Source organism: Schistocerca cancellata, chromosome 9 (assembly GCF_023864275.1).
Source record: "Schistocerca cancellata isolate TAMUIC-IGC-003103 chromosome 9, iqSchCanc2.1, whole genome shotgun sequence".
Taxonomy (NCBI): domain Eukaryota; kingdom Metazoa; phylum Arthropoda; class Insecta; order Orthoptera; family Acrididae; genus Schistocerca; species Schistocerca cancellata.
The window spans coordinates 268,899,945-268,914,605 of NC_064634.1; positions in this window are offsets into that span (position 1 = coordinate 268,899,945).

The window sequence follows — 14,661 nt, forward strand, 5'->3', positions numbered from 1 at the left end:
GTCAAGTTTATGAGTCTCACTTAGGAATTCCAGGACCCCGTGGTTTAGGGGTAGCGTCTTTGATTCATTGTCAAAACATCTTCGGTCTCGGGTTCGATCCCCGCCACTGCCTAAATTTTGATAAATAATCAGAATTGGCGGCCGAAGACTTCTGGCATAAGATGTCAGCCTCATTCTGCCAACGGCCTTTTCAAAGAGGGCGGTGGAGCGGATAGAGGTTCAGGGCACTCTCTTGTCCTAGGGGTGGGAAATTGCCCCTAATGGCGGAAGAATCAGCAATGATGAACGACATGAGGATGCAGAAGGCAATGGAAACCACTGCATTAAAGACACGTACGTAACGTATATCCACAGGACATGTGGCCTGTATTTGAAGAAGTGTCATGATGATCTCTCCATTGGCAAAAGATTCCGGAATAGTCCCCCATTTGGATCTCCGGGAGGGGACTGCCAAGGGGGAGGTTACGATGAGAAAAAGATTGAATAATCAACGAAAGGATAACGTTCTACGAGTCAGGGCGTGGAATGTCAGAAGCTTGAACGTGGTAAGGAAACTAGAAAATCTGAAAAGGGAAATGTAAAGGCTCAATCTAGATATAGTAGGGGTCAATGAAGTGAAGTGGAAGAAAGACAAGGATTTCTGGTCAGATGAGTATCGGGTAATATCAACAGCAGCAGAAAATGGTATAACAGGTGTAGGATTCGTTATGAATAGGAAGGTAGGGCAGAGGGTGTGTTACTGTGAACAGTTCAGTGACCGGGTTGTTCTAATCAGAATCGACAGCAGACCAACAGCGACAACGATAGTTCAGGTATACATGCCGACGTCGCAAGCTGAAGATGAACAGATAGAGAAAGTGTATAAGGATATTGAAACGGTAATGCAGTATGTAAAGGGGGACGAAAATCTGATAGTCATGGGCGACTGGAATGCAGTTGTAGAGGAAGGAGTAGAAGAAAAGGTTACAGGAGAATATGGGCTTGGGGCAAGGAATGAAAGAGGAGAAAGACTAATTGAGTTCTATAACAAGTTTCAGGTAGTAATAGCGAATACCCTGTTCAAGAATCTCAAGAGGAGGAAGTATACTAGGAAAAGGCCGGGAGATACGGGAAGATTTCTATTAGATTACATCATGGTCAGACAGAGATTCCGAAATCAAATACTGGATTGTAAGGCGTACCCAGGAGCAGATATACACTCAGATCACAATATAGAAGTGATGAAGAGTAGGCTGAAGTTCAAGACATTAGTCAGGAAGAATAAATGCGCAAAGAAGTGGGATACGGAAGTACTAAAGAATGACGAGATACGTTTGAAGTTCTCTAACGCTATAGATACAGCAATAAAGAATAGCGCAGTAGGCAGTACAGTTGAAGAGGAATGGACATCTCTAAAAAGGGCCATCACAGAAGTTGGGAAGGAAAATATAGGTACAAAGAAGGTAGCTGCGAAGAAACCATAGGTAACAGAAGAAATACTTCAGTTGATTGATGAAAGGAGGAAGTACAAACATGTTCCGGGAAAATCAGGAATACAGAAATACAAGTCGCTGAGGAATGAAATAAATAGGAAGTGCAGGGAAGCTAAGACGAAATGGCTGCAGGAAAAATGTGAAGACATCGAAAAAGATATGATTGTCGGAAGGACGCGCTCAGCATACAGGGAAGTCAAAACAACCTTTGGTGACATTAAAAGCAACGGTGGTAACATTAAGAGTGCAACGGCAATTCCACTGTTAAATGCAGAGGAGAGAGCAGATAGGTGGAAAGAATACATTGAAAGGCTCTATGAGGGTGAAGATTTGTCTGATGTGATGGAAGAAGAAACAGGAGTCGATTTAGAAGAGATAGGGGATCCAGTATTGGAATCGGAATTTAAAAGAGCTTTGGAGGACTTACGGTCAAATAAGGCAGAAGGGATAGATAACATTCCATCAGAATTTCTAAAATCATTGCGGGAAGTGGCAACAAAACGACTATTCACGTTGGTGTGTAGAATATATGAGTCTGGCGATATACCATCTGACTTTCGGAAAAGCATCATCCACACAATTCCGAAGACGGCAAGAGCTGACAAGTGCGAGAATTATCGCACAATCAGCTTAACAGCTCATGCATCGAAGCTGCTTACAAGAATAATATACAGAAGAATGTAAAAGAAAATTGAGAATGCGCTAGTTGACGATCAGTTTGGCTTTAGGAAAAGTAAAGGGACGACAGAGGCAATTCTGACTTTACGGCTAACAATGGAAGCCAGGCTAAAGAAAAATCAAGACACTTTCATAGGATTTGTCGACCTGTAAAAAGCGTTCGACAATATAAAATGGTGCAAGCTGTTCGAGATTCTGAAAAAAGTAGGGGTAAGCTATAGGGAGAGACGGGTCATATACATTATGTACAACAACCAAGAGGGGATAATAAGAGTGGACGATCAAGAACCAAGTTCTCGTATTAAGAAGGGTGTAAGACAAGGCTGTAGCCTTTCGCCCCTATTCTTCAATCTGTACATCGAGGAAGCAATGATGGAAATAAAAGAAAGGTTCAGGAGTGGAATTAGAATACGAGGTGAAAGGATATCAATGATACGATCCGCTGATGACATTGCTATGTTGAGTGAAAGTGAAGAAGAATTAAGTGATCTGCTGAACGGAATGAACAGTCTAATGAGTACACAGTATGGTTTGAGAGTAAATCGGGGAAAGACGAAGGTAATGAGAAGTAGTAGAAATGAGAACAGCGAGAAACTTAACATCAGGATTGATGGTCACGAAGTCAATGAAGTTAAGGAATTCTGCTACATAGGTAGTAAAATAACCAATGACGGACGGAGCAAGGAGGACATCAAAAGCAGACTCGCTATGTGCAAAAAAGGCATTTCTGGACAAGAGAAGTCTACTAATATCAAATACCGGCCTTAATATGAGGAAGAAATTTCTGAGGATGTACGTCTGGAGTACAGCATTGTGTGGTAGTGAAACATGGACTGTGGGAAAACCGGAACAGAAGAGAATCAAAGCATTTGAGATGTGGTGCTATAGACGAATGTTGAAAATTAGGTGGACTGATAAGGTAAGGCATGAAGAGGTTCTACGCAGAATCGGAGAGGAAAGGAATATGTGTAAAACACTGATAAGGAGAAGGGACAGGATGATAGGACATCTGCTAAGAGCTGTAGAGGGCGAAACCTGTTGAGGAAGACAGAGATTGGAATACGTTAAGAAAATAATTGAGGACGTAGGTTGCAAGTGCTATTCTGAGATGAAGAGGTTAGCACAGGAAAGGAATTCGTGGCGGGCCGCATCAAACCAGTCAGTAGACTGATGACAAAAAAAAAATCCAGTATAAGTCCTGTGAATGTCTGCCATATGTCCGTTGTTGTCTCTTGAGATATAGGGTCCCGGGAGAGAAACCCATGCTCTAAGGAGTGCAAAGACGCCCACAGTACTGAGGGATTAGATTGGACCATCCATAACTTTGGTGGAATACAAGCACGTATTTAGCAAGCGTACAATCTGGAGCTTGACTGTGACTACCACGTTCGGAATTTCAGAACGCTTTTCTCTTCTCACAAAAACCGCGTCACGTACGGCACACCGAAGCTTCCGAAGCTTGGTTATTCCACACATTTCTAGAAAGATTACTTCTAGCTCGGTGCTCTCTACTCCTGAGGAGTCTTACAACTAAGCTCTTTATCTCGGAACATAGTTCTAATCTAAGTATATACAGGAAAGGACCTGGAATGTTTATTAAGATTTTCGACTGATGTCTTAATCAACCGTAATCCGAGATAAACTCAAATAGAACAAAAATGATGGCGATACATAATCTTAACCGGAGAGCTATATTACAAAGCGAACATTAAAGCAGCTAAATGTATTCTGGAGTTATGTAGTACAGTAACTAAGAGAAATTAAAGTTTCATAGAATTTAAAAGAAGGACACCAATGACCAAATAAGAGGTTAAGAGAAAAAAGTAATTTAACAATCAGCAACCGTATTAATCAAGAAGAATGGTAGAAATTTGTTTGGAGTGGCACAGGCTCTGGCTATAAATACTAAAATATGACGGCATTTGGATGAGAGGTGATAGCAATACAGAGGGGTGGATACGGAAAAGTTACAAAAACATCACCAATAGAAGAAAACTACAGGGGCCAGGTTTACAAGAAAAACTCGTGAAGCAGATAAGGAATCTTATCTTCAGAAACAAAAAGCTGAATTTCTCTAGGAGCCCAGTTGGCCACTAGAAACTTAACAAATCTTTGACGGAAACTTTATGGGAGGATCTTCTATAACACATTGTGCGAACAGGAAATGGACTCCCACCGGAAAAACTAAGGCCTTCTAAGGAACAACGACTTAACTGAAATATACTGAATGTAAGGTAAAGAGCAATAAACATTGAATATTTTTAATCAATTCATTCTTTCGCACGTGGGATAAACTACATTCAAACATAAAGGAAATGTTCTGGTTTCAGAATACATGACGTCGTACTTTAATACAGCTTAGAAGACTTACTGATATGATGTGATGACGTAGTACTAACTTAAGTATTTCTTTCATAGACTATTGTATAATATAAAAAATAAAAACTTTTCTTATATTACTATTCAACAGTTGTTGAAGTTAAAAGTAACGTCCTCAGACCTTAATCCAATAAAAGATGCAATTCTATGAAACAAATAGACTTAATTTTCAAAGTAACCGGATATTTTAAAGTTGTTCCTTCAGTCATTGAATGTAACACAGAACATTTGTCTTTAAAAACCTATAAGTAACAATGTGAAGTAAATGCATTTTTAAAATAAATAATCAAGTAAATAGCACAAAATGACTTGCTCTCAACTCAAACTATCTTCAGTAGTCTTTGCACGCGTATTGACGATCATTTTTTCTATTTGCGATTCTGAGCGTTACTTTTCTCTTGCGGAAGCAGTCTTCTACTTTCATGTTTAGAATTCACGATTTTTTTTTCATGAATAGTTATAATGACAATACTCAGTTCTGAACAGCGTGCACTCCTTCAACCAGTTCGAAGAGTGCTGGATTCCGCAGCAATAAGCAGCAATAAGCTGGCGGACATTCCACGTCTTCAATGGTCTGTGAAACAACAACTTTGTACAGCACGGCAGTCAAGTGTTTCTAGAGCGCGTTGCGTCCGTCGGAGAGTGATGGTATTTTGTCAGCAGGAAAACTTTTCACTAGAGATTCAGTATCTGCAGGAAACGGAAAAACGACTTTCTATACTTAAAGGCGTTATTCCGGAGAACGCCTCAATTACTGGCAGATGTGGAGAAATAAATAAGCACGGCTACATTAATGCAACATTGGTGAATTATGATAACGTGACCATTGATGGCTATTTCTTGAGTTGTTGATTCTATCTTGCTTAAATGTGGCTTCCCCAGTAAACATTAATAACAAAATCAGCATCACGATTAGTGTTGAGCCAGGGACAAAATTAGAGACGAACGGTAATGTTTTGAACGTAAATGTACTGACACATTATTTTTGGCAGGTGTATAAGCTGTTTGTATGGAGTATTATCCATACACGTCTTCAGAAAATCATGAAGCGTAGACAGTCATCGTCTGTGTGTGATTTTGAAACACAAAAATATATTATGCGCAGTTTGTTGAACTCGCCGTTCGAGTAAAACAACACAGCAGTATAAACCGCTACGGTAAGGAACTGGATATCCTAGAAATAGTTGACTGTATTCTTCTGTGTTAGGTGGTGGTGGTTAGTGTTTAACGTCCCGTCGACAACGAGGTCATTAGAGACGGAGCGCAAGCTCGGGTTAGGGAAGGATTGGGAAGGAAATCGGCCGTGCCCTTTCAAAGGAACCATCCCGGCATTTGCCTGAAACGATTTAGGGAAATCACTGAAAACCTAAATCAGGATGGCCGGAGACGGGATTGAACCGTCGTCCTCCCGAATGCGAGTCCAGTGTGCTAATCACTGCGCCACCTCGCTCGGTCTTCTGTGTTAGCTGGAACACTAATGCATACCGCATCATCATATTCTGCAGTAATGAAGAAGTTTGCCTATAGTACGTCCTCTGTCGGCCACGATAGTTGTATATGGTGAAGTGCACAGAGCAGCGAAGGGAAGCAACCATCAATTTGATGTGGTAACGAGATATATCGGAGCTACAGACAATCCCGCCAGCATGTAAGATGCCGATGAAGATGAGTAGATTAACTGAAAACTAAAAACTACACTGAAACTTCCTGGCAGATTAAAACAGTGTGCTGGACAGAGACTCGAACTCGGGACCTCTGCCTTTCGCGGGCAAGTGCACTACCGTCTGAACTACCCAAGCACGACTCACGCCCCGTCCTCACAGCTTTATTTCTGACAGTAGTACCTCGTCTTCTGCGTTCCAAACAACACACACTTTTTTAATCTTCCAGGAAGTTTCTTATCAGCGCACACTCCGCTGCAGAGTGAAAATTTCACTCTAGAAAGTAGACTGCTCTGCAAACCTTAAGGACGAGGTAAAGTAACGTAGCAAATCAATTACTCGGAGGAAACGAAATTTGGGCGTGTGTTGCCAGAGGTCTCCCGGTTCTGCACAGGAAGTTGAGCGTCACATAGCATGAGGTCAGCTTGGCTACAGCGCCAAGTGTGACTGCCCCACAGCACGACACTACTGAATAAACAGGAAAGTACAGTGTATGTCAATCAGCGATTAGCTACAATGCACTGAGGTGGTGATCTTCATTACAGTATGAACTGTGCACGGTGTATGGATGGCTTCACACGGGGAAGAGTTGTCGGGATACAACAAGAAGGACGAAAAGTGCCGAGTGCAGTCCAGAAATTTGGTACTGCTCAAAGCACTATGTCATGTGTATGCGGAGCGTTCCGAAACATGGGCACTGTTACTCGAAGGAGAGGAGGTGACCGACCACGGTCAGCTACAGCAGCAGGTGACCGCTCCACTGGGCAACAGGCAAGTAAGGACCAACGTAAACTGCGGGTGAAACCGGAGGACTGCAAGGCACGCAAACTGGAGCTCCACAGCAACACGGCAACTGCTTGTTGTCTCTTTTCCCGACGACCAGTACGAGGTGCATTCAAGTTCTAAGGCCTCCGATTTTTTTTCTCCGGACTGGAAAGAGATAGAAACATGCGCATTGTTTTAAAATGACGTCGCGTTCATTGTCAATACGTCCCAGAGATGACAGCACCGTACGGCAGATGGAATTTTACCGCCAGCGGCGAGAATGAGAACTGTTTTAAATACTTAAAATGGCGACGTTTTCCTTACTTGAACAGCGTTTTCTGAATTTGCGTGGTGTGAAACCAATTGAAATTCATCGACAGTTGAAGGAGACATGTGGTGATGGAGTTATGGATGTGTCGTAAGTGCGTTCGTGGGTGCGACAGTTTAATGAAGGCAGAACATCGTGTGACAACAAACCGAAACAACGTCGGGCTCGCACAAGCTGGTCTGACGACATGATCGAGAAAGTCGAGAGAATTGTTTTGGGGGATCGCCGAATGACTGTTGAACAGATCGCCTCCAGAGTTGGCAATTCTGTGGGTTCTGTGCACACAATCCTGCATGACGACCTAAAAATGCGAAAAGTGTTATCCAGGTGGGTGCCACGAATGCTGACGGAGGACCACAGGGCTGCCCGTGTGGCATGTTGCCAAGCAATGTTGACGCGCAACGACAGCATGAATGGGACTTTCTTTTCGTCGGTTGTGACAATGGATGAGACGTGGATGCCATTTTTCAATCCAGAAACAAAGCGCCAGTCAGCTCAATGGAAGCACACAGATTCAACGCCACCAAAAAAATTTCGGGTAACCGCCAGTGCTGAAAAAATGATGGTGTCCATGTTCTGGGACAGCGAGGGCGTAATCCTTACCCATTGCGTTCCAAAGGGCACTACGGTAACAGGTGCATCCTACGAAAATGTTTTGAACAACAAATTCCTTCCTGCACTGCAACAAAAACGTCCGGGAAGGGCTGCGCGTGTGCTGTTCCACCAAGACAACGCACCCCCACATCGACCTAACGTTACGCAACAGTTTCTTCGTGATAACAACTTTGAAGTGATTCCTCATGCTCCCTACTCACCTGACCTGGCTCCTATTGACTTTTGGATTTTTCCAACAATGAAAGACTCTCTCCGTGGCCGCACATTCACCAGCCGTGCTGCTATTGCCTCAGCGATTTTCCAGTGGTCAAAACAGACTCTTAAAGAAGCCTTCGCCGCTGCCATGGAATCATGGCGTCAGCGTTGTGAAAAATGTGTACGTCTGCAGGGCGATTACGTCGAGACGTAACGCCAGTTTCATAGATTTCGGGTGAGTAGTTAATTAGAAAAGTAATCGGAGGCCTTTGAACTTGAATGCACCTCGTACATTGTATCTGTTGTCGCCCTCACATCGGCGGCCACATTTGCGATTGAACTGGATCAACGAGGACTGGGATTGCGTGATCTTCTCGGATGAGAGAAGATGCATTCTGATTGTGAGTAGTATTTCTGTACATACCCTCCTATGACGAGAAGTGGTTTGCACCTGGGAAAACTGTCGAGTATGACCGTTTTGGTAGTCCTCGTGTTCTGTGGCGGAGAGGCATAACTTTACATGGGGGTGCTGACCTCCATATGTTTGAACATGGTACACACACTAGTCAGCGTCATCGTGGCACTGCACTCCTCCATCTGCGTCTTTTCAGCGGTGCATTCGGGAATGACTCCGTTTTTATCGATGTCAATGCGCAATCAAACCGAACAGCGCAGATGAGCTCTTGGAATTGGAAGATGTTTGCGAATGGAATGGCCTGCTCATTCCTCTGATTTAAATCCCATCGAATCTCCATGGGATGCACTGGGAAGGCGTCCTCTTGCACGAAAGACCATCTGCCGCAGTGGTGGAGAAATGCAACGTCCTACTACAGGAGCTCTTTGCCATCCTTTGGTCGGCCTGAAATTACGTTGCAGAGCATGAATTCCTGTTTGCGGTGATCACTCACCATATTAAAAATCGTGTAAAGGTCAGGGGACCATTATCAATAGCGGTGACTTTATTGTGCTAATTGTAGTTGAATGTATATGTCATTTTTGTTTGTGACATCGCGTGTTTCTTTCAGTAACATTCTGTATAGTACAGTACTGTACTATAGCATTTCTTTTTTTGTACGGCACAAGTTTCATCGAGTTGTGGTACTTGGCGTCTACGCATCATAAGAAAGTAAATTTCGTCGCGAGTTAAGTCCGTAGTAACTGAAGTGAAACCCTATAGAATAGTGATGGGTCGTTGTTTTGCCACCGTAATGGTGTATGATCGGAGGCTTCATACGAAGAGAAATTGACGTTGTGACAATACGCTTGGTGCCGTAGAAAGACTCGACAGAGGCCGTACACACTAGAGGTTCTGGTGCTCATTGAACCACTGCTGGCGACTCGCAAGGACATGATCTGAAGGTGCTGACAGATATCGTTAAGGTCTACGCCCCCCTAGATTGTGGAATATTAAAGTGGTAGCTACTTGTGCAGTGGAATACTCAAATGCACTCCACTCGCTTTTAAGTCGCTTTAAAAAGCAGCTGTGAATTCCACGAAGCTTACTATCCAAACACTCCTTTTATATCAGTATCGTCAACATCAGTTCGCTTACCATCTATCCCACTGCAAGTGTGCCACAAGGCTTCATGCCCTCTCCACTCCTGAGTGTCCTGCAGACAGCCGATAAGTGTCAGCCGTGTCCTCAGTACATCCCCTCCAGTATCCAGATAGCCTTTTGCCCTACCAATAACCCAAGAGTCACTCCTGATCAATGTCAAACTGTTCAGATCCAGTTGTTACCAGTGGAAACTCAATATAAAATAATCCAAAACCCATTAATTAATTATTGGATGAACTATCTGCTGCTTCCGACCCCAAACCTCGTACCTTACCATTTCGACTGTCCTATCCAGTTAAATATTACATTAAAATACCTCAACTTTACACATGATCATCAGCTTGCATTTATTCCCCTCCCCCCTACCTAAACATTCAACTGAAATCACACAACAGACTGAACTATTAAAACTAATAACATTCATGGACACTACATCGTTCCTCAATCCTACATATCTATAAATCCCTCATCTTATCCATCCCCTACTATGCAAAGATAGCACGTGCTTCCATTACTCCAAAATTCTGTCAGTCCCTACAGATCTAAATCTCCAAGCAGTCTGCCTAGCCTTTCAGATTCGCTTACTCTCCCCTACAGAAAGCTTCCATCGACCTATAAAATTAACTTCCCTTCTTTTCCGTTATGAATACTTATGACGGTGAATCTAACCACCATATATTTTCCCGTGCCACTGCTCTTTGATCAAATGTGTGTGAGATCTTATGGGACTTAACTGCTAAGGTCATCAGTCCCTAAGATTGCACACTGCTTAACCTATATTATCCTAAGGACGAACACACACACCCATGCCCGAGGGAGGACTCGAACCTCCGCCGGGACCAGCCGCACAGTCCATGACTGCATTGCCCAAGACCGCTCGGCTAATCGCGCGAGGCGCTCTTTGATCCTAGTATTCTGCTGCACCTCTACCAACACATTCCCCCAACACTACGCCTACATATTTTCCACACCTTCTTCCAATGAAACTTTTACATTTCCCCTTCCATAATCATGAAATCTGCCAAGATCGTACCAGGTCTACCATAACCCATCTCTCCATACCTTGTCATTGCTCCTGCCCTCACAATTCACTTCAGCCCACATTCTCAGACTTTTTTCAGAACTTCTCCCTCATCATCATCCCAAATTGCTCAATTAAGCACCGACGTGTATAAAATGCATACTGCACTACACCCAAAATCTTATAGTCCCCACATAAGCTCATCACATCATTCTTTTACTTGTCAGTATTTTAAACATTTAAAACATATTATATCACATGACTTTGTCATTCAGTATGAAGTCGGTTAATGGGGGGAGGACGTCAAACGGGACGCAGGAGAGACACCACAGGAATTTTTAATTTCCACTGTCTATACTTTTAAAAAAAATTCACAAAACTTTGTCATAATGACCAGAACGGATTCAGGATTTACACTTATAGTGGTGGAAGTTCAAAAATATAACAAAATAATGTATTTTTTACATTTGTATTTCACCTTTTTTCACTTACAATTGGCTGCATTTGATGCTATAGGTACACTTTTCTTCATAAGTAAGGGAGGTTCTTCGATGAATTTTGCACTGCTTACCAACCATACGTACATGTGTATCAAACTCTAGAATTTTCCAAATCTATTAAAAACTGTGGTAAAAATTGAGATAATTGACTATAAAATTTGAGTTTTATCTAAACATGAAGTTTAAAATGTAACAGCACATTCATTTTTTCATAAATTAAATAATTTCTAGAGTTTCATACACCTATAAGTATGGTTTGTATGCTGTAAAAAATTTAACGAAGAATCTCTCTTACTTATGAAGAAACGTGTACCTACAGCAACAAACGCAGCCAATAGAAGTGAAAAAATGATGAAATTCCACATGTAAAAAAATTATTTTGTTACCTTTTTGAACTTCCACTGCTATGATTGTGAATCCTTAATCCTTCCTGGTCATGCTGACAAAACTTTATGAACTTATTCGTAAAAGTATAGACAGTGGAAATTAAAATGTCCTGTGGTGTCTCTCCTGCTCCAAGACAGCCCGTTTGACGTCTTACCCCACTTAAAGGGAGACAGAACGGAAAACTTTTTTTCTTTTTCACATTTAGGGATTTTAACCTCATTTTAAAATTTGCAATTTTCGGAATAAAATGATATATATGTCACTTATAAACTCACACCGGAGGCATTTTTTTAATTATAATTTAAACTGGTTGAAAGTGTTAAAATTTTTACGTGCATTACTTCAAGATCCAAAAAAATTGGTAATTTTTATATAGAAGGCTTTGGATTGCTGTGTTATAAAGGTTAAATTACGCCTTTGTATCGGTAGCACTGTCAGAAACAGTGCCGTATCGTTTCATAGTATAAACACGCGTTGTATGTCGAAGTGCTAACGTGTTTCCAAGGAAAAGTGACGAGCAAATTGATAAATCTCTCAAAAAGAAACATATGACGCCAACACGATGTGTTTTTAAGAAACGTGGGTTTCATGGTGATAGATTTTCGGATAAAGGGAAACATTGTGTTTAATATGTGGTGTCTGAAGTTACTGACTATGAGATACAGGCAAACTTGTCAGTATCTAGAGAAACACCCATTAGTGCTTAAAATAAAACGTTGTGATGAGAGTACTCTTGAAACGAAAGTGTTGTAAACGGCAGGTTAGATTATATTGTGATACATTTACACATCCTAACAAGGGCGGTAGGTAAACGTGTGTGTTGTAAAATATTTGGAGGACCAGTTTGTTTACATGAAGATAGTGAGGTATCAAATGGACTAGACAGGAAACACAACATTAACTGTGCCATTTGTAAATATACTCATTCATTTTGGATTTCTAAGTGTAAAGATTTTAAAGTAAATGTTAGATGGTTTTTATGGATTGAGAGCTATTGGAAAAGGACACACTGCAGCAGAAACAATGTGTGCTTTGATGAGTATGCCACGCGTACCTTGTCAAATCGATAAGTATGCAGTATTTATTGGAGCTGCTGTGGAACCTGTTGCATGTGAGTCAATGAAGAGTGCTGCAAACGAAGCTGTTGAAATGAATTTTGATATGACTAACATACCAGTAGCTTTTGATGGCATTTGTCAGAAGCAAGGCTATAGTTCTACGAATTCTGTTGCTACGGTGACCAGTGTGGATACTGAAAAGGTAGTAGATTTCTCGATTTAAATCAAACATTGTTATAAATGTAAATCAGGGAATGAAGAGGGGCACATCTGTGACAGAAATTATGGAGGAACAATTGGTGGTGTGGAGGCCTCTGCAGCTACTGAAATGTTTAGTCGATCTGTGAAAGATAGTGGAGTTCTTAGTCGATCTGTGAAAGATAGTGGAGTTCTTAGGTGATGGAGACTCAAAAGCACATAACAGTGTAGTAGGCGCTCAGCCTTACGGTCAGAAGATAATCACAAAACTGGAATGTGTTGGTCAAGTCCTGAAGAGGATGGGCACCAGGTTGAGGAAGTTAAAACAAAGTTTGAGAGACAAGAAACTTTCTGAAGGTAAAATCATAAGAGGCAGTTTGACAGACAAAATGATTGATGAACTACAGCAGTATTATGGGATGGCCATTAGAAGTAATACTGATGACTTGCTGAAAATGCAGCAGGCAGTATGGGCTGCCTTCTTCCACAGACTGTCAACTGATGAAAAATCAGTATACCACCTTTGCCCTCCTGGACCACATTCATGGTGCAATTACCGCAATAACCAACGCTCAAACAGTTCACACAGCCATAAACATTCCATCCCAGCAGCAGTCATGGGTATCATAAAACCTGTAACTCTTCAGGCTTTCCCGTCGAGATCTTGACATGTGGAATAATCGAGTCTACTGCCGGATGTTTGTGTCGCTCTGGCACAGTATTTCCGCTACGTAACTCGTTGCCTTCTTCAGGTACTGCCTGAGACTTCTCAGGTAGCACCTGAAGAAGGCAACGAGTTACGTAGCCGAAATATTGTGCCAGAGCGACACAAACATCCGGCAGTGGACCCGATTATTCCACATGTCATCATAACACCTGTTTACAGAGACCTGGAAAATCCTTAATTACTGCAGAAGTGTCTGCATAGTCAGACTCAAAATCCCAATGATTAATTCAATAACCTTACGTCGACTCGCTTACCAAAAAATGTTTTTGTTGGAATGAAGAGGGAGGTCAGTTATACGGTTATTGCTTTTAATGATGGCAGCATTGGTAGGGTAAAAGTGCTACAGCTTATGGGAATTAATCCTGGAGCAAACTGCGTCAGTGTACTTGAACAGATGGACAAAGCTCGCATTCATAAAGCACAGTATGCAGCAGGCTTGGCCATTAAGGAGTCCAGAAAGAAGAAAAGAAGAAAATACTTGGAAAAAGCTCAAGAGTATGATGTACAGTATGGTTCAGAGTGCTTATGAGTCACTAAAAATAAAAAGTTAAGCATATATTAAGTGAGTTACCGTCTATTGAAACTTTAAAAGCCATTCCTGAAAATTTACATTTTCTGTTGAATTTTTCCCTAAATCTCAGAAACCACTTTGAGCAGAGTATTCAAATTTTCCGGGAGTAGTCACATGCTTATCCCGAGTCTACTAAACTAAAAGAAGAACATAATGTTATGTTTAAATTAAAATTATTTAAGATAACGCACATAAAAGTCCAGAAAACCTTAACCGTTAATTAATAAATTGTATTTCGAAAAACAGAGGCTGAAATGCAGTTATTGTAGTTCAGTAGAATCAGAACATACAGTTAAATATCCTGTAAAAGTTTTATGTCAATGGCTACAGTGGTTCCTGAAATACAGTGAAGCCAAGTCGGGATAGGTCGTCCAACTTCCCTTAAGGAAGGACGGAAAGATAATGATACGGATTACACCGCTGAAAATATGTTTTGCATCACCCTCGTTCCCAGAACTCCTGAAAAATGGTTCAAATGGCTCTGAGCACTATGCGACTTAACTTCTGAGGTGATCAGTCGCCTAGAACTTAGAACTAATTAAACCTAA